Below are 14,305 nucleotides of genomic sequence, written 5' to 3'. Positions count from 1 at the left end.
AACAGCAGAGTTTCCCAGGGGCTGGGAGCACTGGACAGCTTTTGTGTTGTCAGGGGGCGTGTCCGGCAGGGAGAGCGGCCACAGGTGTTCCACGCAGGGACTCCTGGTCAACGGAGTCCCTGCTAGCCTGCTCGCAGCCCTGCCGGTGCGGGAGGGGTCTGTTGGTTCTTCTCCTCCTCTCCCCAGGTGCTCCTGGCGCAGCGGGACCCGCGGAGCGGGTCCTGCAAGTCGCAGCGTTTCTTTCCCCACAACTAGGGAGCAGGCGAAGGGTTGGTTCCTCTCACGAACAGCAGCAAACAAACAGCAGAGTTTCCCAGGGGCTGGGAGCACTGGACAGCTTTTGTGTTGTCAGGGGGCGTGTCCGGCAGGGAGAGCGGCCACAGGTGTTCCACGCAGGGACTCCTGGTCAACGGAGTCCCTGCTAGCCTGCTCGCAGCCCTGCCGGTGCGGGAGGGGTCTGTTGGTTCTTCTCCTCCTCTCCCCAGGTGCTCCTGGCGCAGCGGGACCCGCGGAGCGGGTCCTGCAAGTCGCAGCGTTTCTTTCCCCACAACTAGGGAGCAGGCGAAGGGTTGGTTTCTCTCACGAACAGCAGCAAACGAACAGCAGAGTTTCATACATTACTCATATTACTACATGCTGCACACTGCTGCATGCCTCACAATGCTGCCCGCCTCACACTACTGCACGCCTGACACTGCTGCACACCTCACATTGCTGCATGCCGCACACTGCTGCACGCAACACACTGCTGCATGCCTCACACTGCTGCACGCCTCACACTGCTGCACGCCTTACACTGCTGCACGCCACAATGCTGCCCGCCTCACATTGCTGCTCGCCTCATACTGCTGCACTCTGCTGCACAACTCACACTGCTGAACGCCTCACACTGCTGCACAACTCACACCTCACACTTCTGCACGCCTCACACTACTGCATTACTCACACTGCTGCACCCCACACACTGCTGCACGCCTCACACTGCTGCATGCAACACACTGCTGCACGCCTCACACTGCTGCACGCCTCACACTGCTGCACGCCTCACACTGCTACACGCCTTACATTGCTGCATGCCACACTGCTGCCCGCCTCACATTGCTGTACGCCTCACACTGCTGAACACTGCTGCACGCCACACACTGCTGCACGCCTCACACTGCTGCATTACTCACACTGCTGCACCCCACACACTGCTGCACCCCACACACTGCTGCACGCCTCACACTGCTGCATGCCTCACACTGCTGCAAGCCTCACACTGCTGCACGCCTCACACTGCTGTACGCCACACACTGCTGCACGCCTCACACTGCTGTACGCCACACACTGCTGCACGCCACACACTGCTGCACGCCGCACACTGCTGCACGCCGCACACTACTGCACGAATATCGTAGCCCGCGCTCCATCTCTTCTCTTCTCCCGTACTAATCTGCTGTTCTCTTCCAACCGCCTCCTTCTTTAACTCCCTGCTCTCTTCACCTGTAATATTCTGCTGTTCTCTTCCACCCCACCTCCTTCTTTAACTCCCTGTTCTCTTCTCCTGTGCTAATCTGCTACTCTCTTCCACCCACCTCTTTCTTTTACTCCCTGTTCTCTTCTCCTGTGCTAATCTGCTGTTCTCTTCCACCTGCCTCTTTCTCTAACTCCCTGTTCTCTTCTCCTGTGCTGATCTGCTGCTCTATTCCACCCCGCATCCTTCTTTAACTCCCTGTTCTTTTCTCCCGTGCTGATCTGATGCTCTCTTCCACCCCGCCCGACTCCAAATCCCTGTTCTCTTCTCCCGTACTGATCTGCTCTTCCACACCACCTCCTTCTTTAACTCCCTGTTCTCTTCTCTTGTGCTGATCTGCTGCTCTCTTCCACCCTGCCTCCTTCTCTAACTCCCTGTTCTCTTCTCTTCTCCTGTGCTGATCTGCTGCTCTCTTCCACCCCACCTACAAATGTCACAATTTTTTTTTTTAATATTTCACTTCTGTTCTTGGATTTTCGCAACAATAAAATACACTGAACATAACATTCACAAAACTTATTTAGTAAAGTGTAAGATATTGTCATTACAAATTAGAATAACTTTTATTTAAGTATTAAATATTATTTTAGAAAAAACTATTATTTGTAATATCAATACAACTAAGTCACGTAAATACAAAACATGTTGCATTACAAATGCGATATGTGTCACATTTGCAAAACTTACAAGTATTGACATTGTAAATGACAAAGCTATTAATTTCACTATTTTCTAAAGCAACACATAAATATATAATTTGTCATTTATAAAACAGATAGCTCAAACTTTCCTCTTGCGAGACCTATTGCATTGCAAATGCTTGTTGTTGTGGTGGTCCTTCTTATTCGTCCATGAATAGCAGGTAAATGTTACTCGTCTTTTATTACATTCGTCAATACCAGACTGTCGTGAAGGAAACTGTGCTGCCCCCTAGTAAAGAATATGGGGCACCTTACCTTGACAATATTAGCTTCTTGCAGTTATATGTATTTAAACGACTCACGTCCTTAAAAAACGTCATATAGTAAAATAGCCCACTATTATCCGAACACCTCAAAGAATATTTGACCATTCCAAGATGGCGTCGTTGTTTGAGCAGTGTTACGTTTAGTAGCTTCGGTTCTTCTTTTATTGCCTACAGACCTGTTTTCACAGGTTTACTGTGTGGGGCTCGGCGCGGGCGTGTCTGTGCTAAAGACGTTCCTCCTCCGTGCGCGCGGCCGGTGCTGCGTGGGCGTGTCCGCGCCGCGTGCCCGTGGCTTCCGCCGCCATGTTGTTTTGGTTCTCAGTGAAAGGCAATCCCGGAGTCGCAGACAACTAGACAGCTGGAACGCAGCTGGTGAGACTGCAGGCGCTAGTGGACCAGTGAGTGAGGTACGTTGAAAGCCTTCGGGCTGAGGGAGTAGCTACAAATCCTTGTTCAAAACCTTTCTCTGTGTCCCGAGGCCTGTCATTGCCTCAGCCATTTAACAGTAGACCGGTTCGTTAACTGCCCTGCCACCATCCGTTTCACATTCTTTATTTACTACAATGTAGTCCAACCAAGGCTTGTCACTTCTTCCCTGGTCTTGTCCTTTCACCCTCACACCGCCAGCCCAGTAACCCACTGGCCTGGCACCAATTCTTATCCGATTTTTGCTTTTCAAGAACTCCTGCACAACCTTATGTTGCCTCAATTCTTTCACTTGATCTGACAGCTCAGGCTGTCAAATCCATATTCTCGTTCTTCAGTGGACTGTCGCCACACTTACTTTATATATATGAGGTATCGCCCTTTGAACTAACCGCCTGCCTTTCCCAACTTACCCCCAAAGTCACTGCTCTGTTTTGTAACTTCTCAGTCCCATAATTCATCACCAGCCACACTACCTCGTAGCTCTGTGGTCTGCCATTGCCCTTGACCTCTTTGATCTTCGCATATACTGAAGCTTCCCCCCCCCCCCTTTTTTATGGGCTCCACCAACTGCACATTCTGCCTGTACCCCAGCCAGGTTAGACAGCGCCATTTGAGTTTTCGTTGTTACCGGGTTACCGACCCACTTCTTCCCAGCGATCTGTACATGTGATGCCCCTGTTTTTTAAAAGATGTAGGGTAAATACATTCTGCCAGTTAATATTAATATGCCAGTTTGGGAGAGAGCGTAGGTGTGATCACCTTTTGGCATTACGACCTGGGGCTTGGCACTGCTTGCAACTCTTGACTTGTACGGCTCCTTTAAACTGTGAAATGACTAACGTGCAGTTACTGCCACTTCTTGTGCCATGGTCTTTTGCCCCCCAATGCGTCATGTGTGCCTTTAAATGCCACTGTTTTTAAGGCAAACATTGGTCACTACAAATGCCCTATGTTAGCATAACATCATTATATGCATTAATGCAAAAGTGTCAGCTTTTAGATGTCAATTGATTTCTAAGAATGTATTATTGCCATTGTTAATTGGTTTACTACTGATTTTATTATTGAGGTTAAATGCAAAATTCTGTGATCCACTGACAGCAGGAAGTAAGAGGAACTATTAAGTTACTCTGCAGTCAAGCGATTCATAGATATTGCAATAGTATTAGCAGAGGGGCTAAAAACAATGCATTGAAATCTACAGGGGTGTCGGGAGTTTGAAAAATGGAGAATGAATGTCTAGTCTACAGTAAACACAGAATTTGAAAAAGGGTTTAAAAAAACTGATAAGGCACTGGCCTGGATATGTGCCAAAATTGAAAAATGGATGGGGTTGATATGGTTAAATAGCTGAGCTTTAAAAAGTAGATGCATCTATATAAGAGTTCCCTGGAGAAAGCTTGCAGGAAGTAACGCAGCAATTGTCAGAGGAGAATTACCAAGACCATGATTTGTATTCAGTTTATACAGCAAAATGGAATCCTTAAATTCTAGCCTGCTCGTATTAGCATGAAATGTATGGATGGCGTTAACATAAATGATTTACCAGAATGATGGCCTTCCAACATCCTGATGAGAACCAGAAGTTATGTTGTACGTTTTGGTTTGAAGAATACATATGTATACATGTTGCACTATTATCTAGCTGAGGATAACATTTTGAATAATTTTGGCGGATCGCGATTTCGATCTGTCTGATAAAAAAAGATTGGAACTAGACCATGGGTTTGGAATGGACACCTATCTCATGCAGTCTTTTGATAATAATAATGTGAGATACACTATCAAGTGTTGCAGAGAGGTTGGGTAAGATGAGTGCTTTAGGTCTGTCTGCATCCAAACTCAGCCTGACCTAGTCTGTGACTCCAAGAAAAGTGGTTTCAGTACCATATTCAGTACTAAATCCTGACTGGGATGGATCTAAAAGATTATTATTCTCTAGATAATGATAACTGTTGTTTTTAACCAATTTCTCAATTATTTATGCTGGGAGTGAAAGAAGGCTGTGACACAATATTTAGATTGGTCCGGCGGATTGTTAAGGGGCTTCTTAAGTAATGGTAGCATGTTAGCATGCTTCTAAACCGCTAGGACATTAACAGTGAAAAGTGCTAGTTTAAAAAGCTGTGTCATATGCATGCTAAAGGTAACAGGCATGCACTAATGATATATAATGGACCGGGATTACCAGGAGAGTCCGAGTATATGGACTGCTTAATTTGTTCCACATCCTTATACAGGATTTCCTTCAAATTCCACATTTTGTGAATAAATGTAGGGTTTGGTTTTTCTAGTAAGTAATTCAACAAACTTATTTCGCGTTCAGGCTCAAAGTTGTCATACTCCTTTTTAATTTGCATGTTAAAACCAGTAAAGCCAAGTGCTCTCATGTCTTATGGGATAGAGTCTTCCTTTGCTAAACTGTTGAAGTAAAACACATCTATCTCTATAGAGCAGTTTTTAATTCTTTTCAGTGATTGATGTATGCTGCTCCTTTTCAGGCTTGTTTTCATGAAGGCAGTTTGCACTACTTGTTTGTCTACTTATTTGTGTGATATGAGAGAATCTGGATGTGGTCTGTGGATTACTTCCTTTGTGATTGATTGACCAAGAGATTGATTCTCCTGCTTCAGGAATGGACCTTCCCCTGTGCATCATATTATTTATATTGTATCTCCTGTTTTTGATTAGTAATTCTGATTAAAAAAAATCTGCTCTCATTTTAAAACCATTGAAGCAGACATTAGCTGTAATATAGCCCATGTGCATTTGAGTTCCAGTGTATGCTGATTGACCTCACAAGTCATCCCTTTCAACGATCAGCTCTAAATGGACCATCAGAAGTATTTATTGCACGGGACCCTTTAAGTCTTTTTTAAAATGTAAATCGGATTATTACCTATTGCATTGCCAAAAAGAAAAATTTATTCTCTGCTATAAATTTGTTGTAAAATGCTAAGCCAAAAGAGTTACAATTTCCAGGAGGAAAATATTGATTTAAATTATTAACATCGTTAACACCAATTGGGTATATCAAAGATAAAAAATCAAGTTTGAAATAAGTAATGCATGCAAATTGTAGTTTGTAATCACAACTGCAAACAATATCTCTTTATTAATGATAACAATCGTATACATGTACCTCATAGAGGGAAGGTAGTGGAAAGCGATTTAGTGACAAAACGTAGTTTGAGAAACACAGAGATGAAGGCGCTATATGAAACTGAATAAAAAAATTGTGAATTGGAAGGGAAAGAGACTGGAGTAATCCTAGTCTATTCCCTTTCAGACCAATTTCAAGCACTCTGACCAGGCCCAGGGGCCCGCTGGTCCCTGGGGCGGTCGCTCCTGCCCCGGGCTCTGTCCCCTGGCCTGCTGCTCCGCCACTGGTCACCTCCTTTTTTTTTCTGTTGGGGTGATATTGGGAGTTACTAGGTTACTCCTGCTGGACTGTCACCCACCTCATTCTCTCCCTCCCTCAAACAGAACAATGTGATCGAGCTATTGGGCATAGCCAGGGCTAGTAATAACTGTCATTGGCCCCACTGTAGGTTTCCCCACAAGTTCGATCCATGGATGGACCTGAGCGAGACTATAGGATCCCTCTCATGTCCATCCAACGTATGTGTGGCGTCATTATTCATATCACACACGTATCAATGATGTGGCCCAGACATGAGCACTGGACAGGCTTATTTGTCAGTTTTCCAGTGTCCATAAGATATCGGGTATTGGCCTATTGTGTCTCTTCCCCCCCCCCCCCCCCCCCACACACACACACAATGGAGAGGATCTTGTCCCCACTGGGAGGCCAACAAATAAATAAATAAAAATGGGTGGCCAGTGTGTTGAACACCTTGATTATTATGACCTATAGAAAAGTCTGAAATATGTCCTTGAGAGACACCAGTTCATGAAATATACACATGCTAGTAGTTTGTATGTACTTTATTCTATAAAAATGTACATTTTCTAATCATTAAAACAATCCATTAATACATATGGCCAAAATACAAGGCAATAAATACAATAAAAAACATATATACAATAAAAACCAAGACTCCTTAAGTGCTACAGCAGTATAATTGAGGAACAGCAATCAGCATATGCCCGCAGTCGCCTATATCATATTGTTCTTTAACAGCTTTGTGCGTGTCTGCCAGGCACTGCCCAGGTACTTTTCTACCCCACACACGATAGTCAAAGATGTGGTATCAGTTGTTAAGATGCGTAGAGCCATCCTAAGGTACCTGAAACCCAACTCTTTACAGATTGGTTTCAACCATCTTCTAGCCACCCTGTAGGCTTTACATGCAAACAGAAAATGGGGTAATGACTCTCTAGGAGCTGAACACCCTGGGCAGGGAACGTGTGTAGAACGGACTTTTTCCAACCCTCTGTAATTTTATTGAGTGGGAGGGTCCCAAACCTCAGCTTTAAATAGTGTCCTGTCTCTGGGATTTTGAATGAAGTCGAAAAAAGGTTCGAACTTCCTAACAGGTTTATGCTTCAGAAACTGTTCGGTTAAGGGACCCAATTTAGAGCTGTGTAACTCCTCTGCCTGCACCCAATCCCAGTATATTTTCTTGATAGTTTGCTTGGGTGGTGGACATTGACTCGTCCAGGTTTCGCCCAGCCCCAAATTTACGACCAACTGTCTCAGTTTACTTAACCACAGGATCTTGTTACAGCTGTTTAATTTAATAAGTTTGTCAAGGACAACCGCATAGTTTGCCAGTTCGGGTGTCCTTCTTAAGCCCACCCAGAATAGTAATGGGCGAAGGCGAACTATATCTTTGATCGAGCGTTTACCCATATCCAGACGAAGGGGCTTTAAAGGGGTAGAAACTGGGAGAGAAACCAGATCTCTAAGGAACTTATTCTCAGATCTGACCAGGTCAGTAGTATTCTCGAACCCCCAAAGTTTGGACCCGTACACTGCTGAAGGCAGTTCTTTCCCTTCATACACCACAAGGGCCGGAGCTATTGGTCTACTAGTAGACCCCCGCTGTTCTCTTAAAATTGCTCCTGAAACTCGCTTGTGATTGAGGAGCATTGTGGCCATGTGTGAGTTCCATTTCATCCTGTTGTTGACCCTAACTCCCAAGTAGTCAAACGCCTCAACCACCTCTAGTGGAGTTCCATTGAGTGTGATGTTATTCCTAAATCTTTTTGACGGTGACAGGATCATTAGCTTTGTTTTGGATGTGTTGATGGTTAGGCCCCTTTCCACACAGAACAAGCTAAACCTGTCCAGCAGTTTTTGAAGGCCCGCTGGGGTTTTAGACATCAAAAGGGTGTCATCGGCAAAGAGCAGGGTGGGTGTTTTCTCCCCCCGCCAGGACTGGAGCGTCGGCTGGGTCCTCTCTCAAATGGTCTACCACCCCATTAACAAAGAGAACAAAGTCGGGGCCATCACACAGCCCTAGCAAACCCCCCTATTCACAGCCACCCTCTGTCATCCGTCCCTTATTCCCCCATCTGATTTTAGCATAGTTCCCCTCGTGGAGTTCCTTAATAAATTCAAGAGGATAAATGGGAAGGCCCAGATCTTGCAACACCTGCCAAAGTATCTCGCGGGGCACCAGATCGAAGGCGGTCTTTAGGTCTATAAAGGCCAGATATAAACTGCCTTTCCCGATGGACACGGTTTTCCAGTAGACCACATGTTAGTAGGGCAGCCAAGGGTCTAATTAAAGATTCAAGTTATATTGATGAACCTCCAGTCTGGTTGGGATTTAGTAAAAGTACAGGTAAACCAAGACCTATAAACATTTACAAAGGATAGTGCAGGGGGGTACAAGAAAGTATTTGCACATGATGAAAATAGTAGGCTACTAGAGGGTGATGTAATAGTTATTTCTCTAGATCTAAACATCTCAAAAAGAGTGGATATACTTTTGAATGAGTGAATATGTAGATCAGTTTTTTATGTTGAGTATGTAAATATATTCAAGAATGCATTTATCAAAGACCCTGAGCAAAATAATAGTTAACCTGGATGAAAGTGTTGACAAAATACCAGACATATGGAAGATCTCTCGGTAGGTTCAAATCTTAGCATTGTCCGAACTTGGAAAATGGGATATGTGGAAGGGGAAAGAGTGCAAGAGACATAGAACATGGCAAGGTGGACAATTTGTGAACCAGCTAAGAGGAAGACACCAATGAATTGATGATCACATAGAGTTGGGGAATCCCACCACAAAGAGAGTTGTGGGTCTAAATCTTGAACCGACAATTTTCAAATGGAATGCAACGGTTTGGGGGGCTGTTCTAGCCTAGACAACATATTAATTCACAATATATTAGCGGGGCAAAAATAATATGTTTCAAAATGCTTTTTCAGAAAATTTTGGCTGAAGCATGGAACGAAGAGATTGGAAGGAAGGGATATCCGATTGTGGAAAATATCAGGATAGGTCTGGATTAGTTCATAAGATTTTCTTACTAAAATAACCTCTTCTCAACTGAAAGGAAATGAACGCCCTTTCAGCGCAAGAGACAAATACATTTATTTGAATTCTTTTAGATATTTAGCCGCATGAAGATTTTGTAACAGGGACACTGATTTGAGGCAATAAAATGCAAATTATTACAAAAGAAATGGTAAATCATAAGATACAGAATCCCTATCCTGATCTATGCTTGGCCTTCGTTCGAAGAGATCAGCATCATAACACTGATTCAGACAGAGAATTTAGTAAACTGAAAATTAGTGAGTAGTTAATCAAGTGTACAAAAGTACACCTTTTCACACGTTACTCTCTCTTCTACACATTGGTTACATCGTCCCAATTCAGGCACTAAGGAACATCACCTGACCAAACATTATTACAATTTCGAATCATGACGCCATTATTTTTGACATTCTGCTTAAATGTAAGCCTAAAATAGGGGTATTGCATAGGTTTTATAGCATCACCATGAAAAATTGATGTATAGAAAGGAACAATATGATCAGATTAGTGACTTTATAGAAGACTATTTTATAAGTTGTGAACTTTCAATGTTATGTGAATTTGGTATTTTATCGCTCCTTTTTTTTTTTTTTACTCTATGATTTTAAAAATGTTTTTTTTTAAACTTTACATCTACTGTCCATGTTTTGTGCTTTTATGACTGTTCTTATCATGGTAGACCAAAGATTCAAATTGATTGATTGAGAAATAATACAAGAGTAGCTATGAAGCAAACAGGGGTCTGTTTCATAAAATTAAAATAAAGCAGAGCTACAAAAACAATTCACAAAAAAGGATTTGCAGTTGAAAGAAACAATGAAAATGCTTAGACATTTCCAAAGTTTCCCAGAAAATAAATACTTACTAGAACCTGGACCCACAGGAAGGGGCTGAATGTCTACAAAGATTTGGAGTGCCCTGAAATTAATAAAATCGAGTTGCGAGCGAGGATTAGTAGGTATCGGATGGTCTGAATGGACCTGCCTAGAAGTTCTTTGACTGTCAATTGGTCCCATTCCTTACTTGACTATATCTCATTTACCACAAAGAGGATAGTTGCAAACATAGTGTTAAAATCAAGTGGGAGATTGATTCGCAAACCTTGTAAAGACCTAATGCCATGCAGGCCAATAGCACAATTAAATTGTAGTCCAAAAAGGTACATCAAGTACAGCTAGCCAAAAGTTCAGAAAACATACTTCAAAATTTGATTGCCTCGAGCGGCCTGGTCTTCTTTAAACGTGTTGAACATTTCCAAACTTCCTATCTGATTTATATAGCCTAGTAGTGGACACATGGCATTAGCATACAAAATGTGTTACAAAATAGCCCCAAAAGTACATTTACTTTTGATGTCCTTAAGAATAAGTAAAACAGACTTGAAATGGAATGAGGAGTGGAAGCCTAAAATTGCAAATTAATTGTTGAATGTACTTGACACCAAAGATGTCTAAAATAAGCTGAATGCCCAGAGAGAATCCGTATTGGCCCAATATTGAAGAGTGTGGAAGAATTTGTATTTCACATATAATACAATGATTCCACATTGCCAAAATGAGAATATAATAAATATGTATAACCAGTGGGAGTCCGAACATTTGTACTCAACTGTACTCACTATTGAAGAAGCTGAACTGTTGTCCTATGTTGTGGGAATATATGAGGAAATGCCTGGATCCGTGTACAGAATTGTACTTTTGTCAATAAGCCCCACTACAATAAAGTATGCATGAAAATAAAAAAAATTGGAAAAAGATTTGAAATGTTTCCACGCATGTGTTGGCATCCTACAAACCCCAAATTCAGCATTTCGGGCCCGAGGGTTGCAGACACGCCCAAAAGTACTATAGTATTGGTATGTTTATAACCGTTCCAGTATAAGAAAATACTATTGTGTATGTGACTAGCAAAGGAATCTTGTTAATGATAAGGGATGGAAAATGATTTATGTACCTTGAGGACTTTAATTATTCAATGATGTATATCTGCTTTATGGAATATGTACACGGAATAATTGGTTGGAACTTGTGTGGAAATGTATTATCTGATGATGAACAATAAAAAAAAAATTTAAAAAAAAAGGAAAATGGGAGGCACCATCAAATAAACCGTAATTTAACGAACTGTTAAATTCCAGCTGGTCATAAAATCATTCATGTTATAGTTTTGTTGTAAAGATCCATACACACACAGTAGATTGAGTTTAGTAAGCATACAATGTTTGGTCAAGATAGCCTCGAGCCAGTATTTCCAGTTTCCTTTTCTCACTCTAATTGCTTTGAAAATCTCCTCCAGTTGGCAAAGCCTTATCTAGAATGTTGAGAAACAACACTGGGTATGGGTTTCCAGGCAGTAAGGCCAAACCCTGCCTAAACAATTACAAAAATCAATGCCAATACTGCCACATAAATTCACAGTCCTATACTCTGCACATGATCAAAACTCTATGCTTCAAGGAATCTTATCACAAACTTAATCCATTTCAATCTGAAAAGGAGTACATTTTTATACAATTATATACATTTCATGGAGAAGAAACCATAGATATACGTTTTTTTAACTCAGAATCAATTTGATCAAACAAATAGTTCAATTCTCTTATGGTTTCCACGTAAGAAACGATATATACAAGGGTACCCTTGTATATATCGTTTCTTACGTGGAAATCCTTTTCAGATTGTTAGCAGTGTGACTGTGTGTATAGTGTGATTGCAATGTCTTTTGGTATGAATGGTGTAAAAAAGTAAGTAGTGACATGTTTATTGTTTGTATTGTGTAATTCCTTTTGTGCTTCAAAAATGTTGATAAAACAGAAATGTTTTGAAAAAATACAAAAAGAAGAATATTGCAAATAAAATGCAAATTGAAATGGATTAAGTTTGTGATAAGATTCCTTGATGCATAGAGTTTTGATCATGTGCAGAGTATAGGACTGTGAATTTATGTGGCCTTATTGGCATTGATTTTTGTAATTATCTAGAATGTTGGCATGAAGACCCTTTGAGCACTTACTGCCAACTCCCCAACCCCCACCCCCCCCCGAATGAATTAAAATCAACTACACAACACTAAATTGCGTTCCAGCAATATAGATTAAATTGCTGTTCTGTCTGAGAGGTAATCATTACTTATTTGGTTGAAATGTGCCATTCTGTGTTTCGCATATATTTTCAAATATCTTTTTTTCTTTCAATTTTCAAGATACAGAACATTGTTTAATATTAATTATATAGTGTGATGTATTTACTCTATAAGCGTAAACATACTACCCGAGTTGACACATTTTCTGGGTGGCCTCTGCATTTTAATTCACAATGAGTTTTTTTTCTTATCAATTACAATTCTCTGTTTTTCTTTTTCTCTAAGATGCTTCCTTATGGATCATTTTCCAGGTTTCTCTATCCTCTACACTTTTATTGTTTCTTTAATGATCAGCACATTTTGTTAAATATTTTTACTTTACCATTTGGAATCCTTTTCCACTGCATACCTTTACAAAGTTGTCCATTCCATGTTTCTTCAAGTATCCTGCCATGCTCCTAGCTTCTGTTCTTCTTCTGTTTATTTTAATATACCTACACACAGGCATTGCAATGCATTCCCAGCGCTCAATACCACAATACTTGTGGCACAGTAACATCAATTGTTGTTACCCGCTTTGGTTTAGTTTCTCCTATGACGCTCCGAGCGTCGGAACCTCCAGCACATGAGACACTGCGACCATGATAGAATAGCAGTTGTGAGCCTCAAACAAAATAACCATAAGAAACCAGCATGGTACATTACAGTTGAACAAAGGTTACGCACAGTGCACTACTCTAGTACGCTGCCAGCGAAGTAGGGTTTTAGTTTTTTTCCCCCTTAAGAAACACATGGTGAGATAAATCACAAGGAAACTGCGACCAGAGACTGCAGATGTTATATTATCAGATTTGCAAGCTGACACAAACACCGATCTCCTCCATGTCCTGAGTCATCCAGAAGTCGGAAGAGCTTGTCCTTGGTTCACCTGCCCTTGCCCAGGCATTTCACTGATTTGTGTACTAAAGATGTAAAGAACCAAATACACACATGGTGAATTCCTATAAAAGTCTGATGTTTAATCCAAACCTCCAGCCAGCATTTCCAGTTTCCTTCTCTCACTCCAAGCGCGTTCCCTCAGAACATTCCCACCAGCTATCCTATGGTAATCTGGAATGATGGTATATGCCTCTGTGGGCATTCACTAACAACTGCACAGCTAATATTTTTAAGTACAATATCTGTCCCTGTTTTGCCCAGATGACGTTCAGCAACAAAAGGTCATCTAACTCCTTTTCTTGTGGTCGCATTCTGAAGTAATGGGATTAGAGCGCTCTGACTGAGTTACAACCGCTTTCACTAGTTCCTGACCATTCAGGCTGAAAGATCGTCAGAGCTGCAGCTCTAGTTTTACTATCTGACTGTCCTCTTCAGGACTTGATAATACTTGTAGATGGGGAAGCAGTCGCAGTTTGAGGACATTGTTTTTCATAGCCAATTTCTATTTTTTGAGGGCCCAAAAGTTCGAGAAACAAAAATAAAGACCATGTCAAAGTTGAATATTATTACCATCTAAACATGTAATAGCTGTTTTGTGTGTAAAGTGCAATATAAAACTACTTGTAAAAATCAGACCAATGGCTGCATCTACACAAGTGCCAATCATCTCCAAAATGTACTGTCATTTGTACCATGTTGTTCCTAGTAAATGTGACAGTCCTTCATTAAGCATATTTTACACTGATATTTGAATCTGGACCTTGTAAGCAGTGGATGAACTTGCAAGTGATCCAAATAACGGCTTACAAACCAACTTCATTGGTATGGTTTTTATTTATTAGATCTAGTGATAAATAAAAAAATCTGTATTTGCCAAACCTCAGCCATAACAGTCTAAATAAAGTGGTTACC

At 41.6% G+C, this 14,305-nt stretch overlaps 1 protein-coding gene across 11 annotated transcripts in view; it reads left to right on the top strand.

Annotated features, from left to right (window-relative positions):
• The first annotated feature begins 2,747 nt into the window (after nt 1-2,747).
• Nucleotides 2,748-14,305, top strand: part of MTMR3 (myotubularin related protein 3) — a 1,591,444-nt gene continuing 1,579,886 nt past the window's right edge. For 4 of the 11 annotated variants that reach the window (XM_086943216.1, XM_086943212.1, XM_086943213.1 and 1 more), the window contains exon 1: nt 2,771-2,890. The gene's annotated coding sequence lies outside the window, so the exon portion shown is untranslated. Of the gene's footprint in view, nt 2,891-14,305 lie in introns of all 11 variants that reach the window. The other 7 variants (XM_086943220.1, XM_086943217.1, XM_086943214.1 and 4 more) reach the window with 5 other exon arrangements.

This window comes from Lissotriton vulgaris, chromosome 11 (assembly GCF_964263255.1).
Source record: "Lissotriton vulgaris chromosome 11, aLisVul1.2, whole genome shotgun sequence".
Classification (NCBI taxonomy): Eukaryota; Metazoa; Chordata; class Amphibia; order Caudata; family Salamandridae; genus Lissotriton; species Lissotriton vulgaris.
This window is presented reverse-complemented; position numbering and strand designations above follow the sequence as displayed.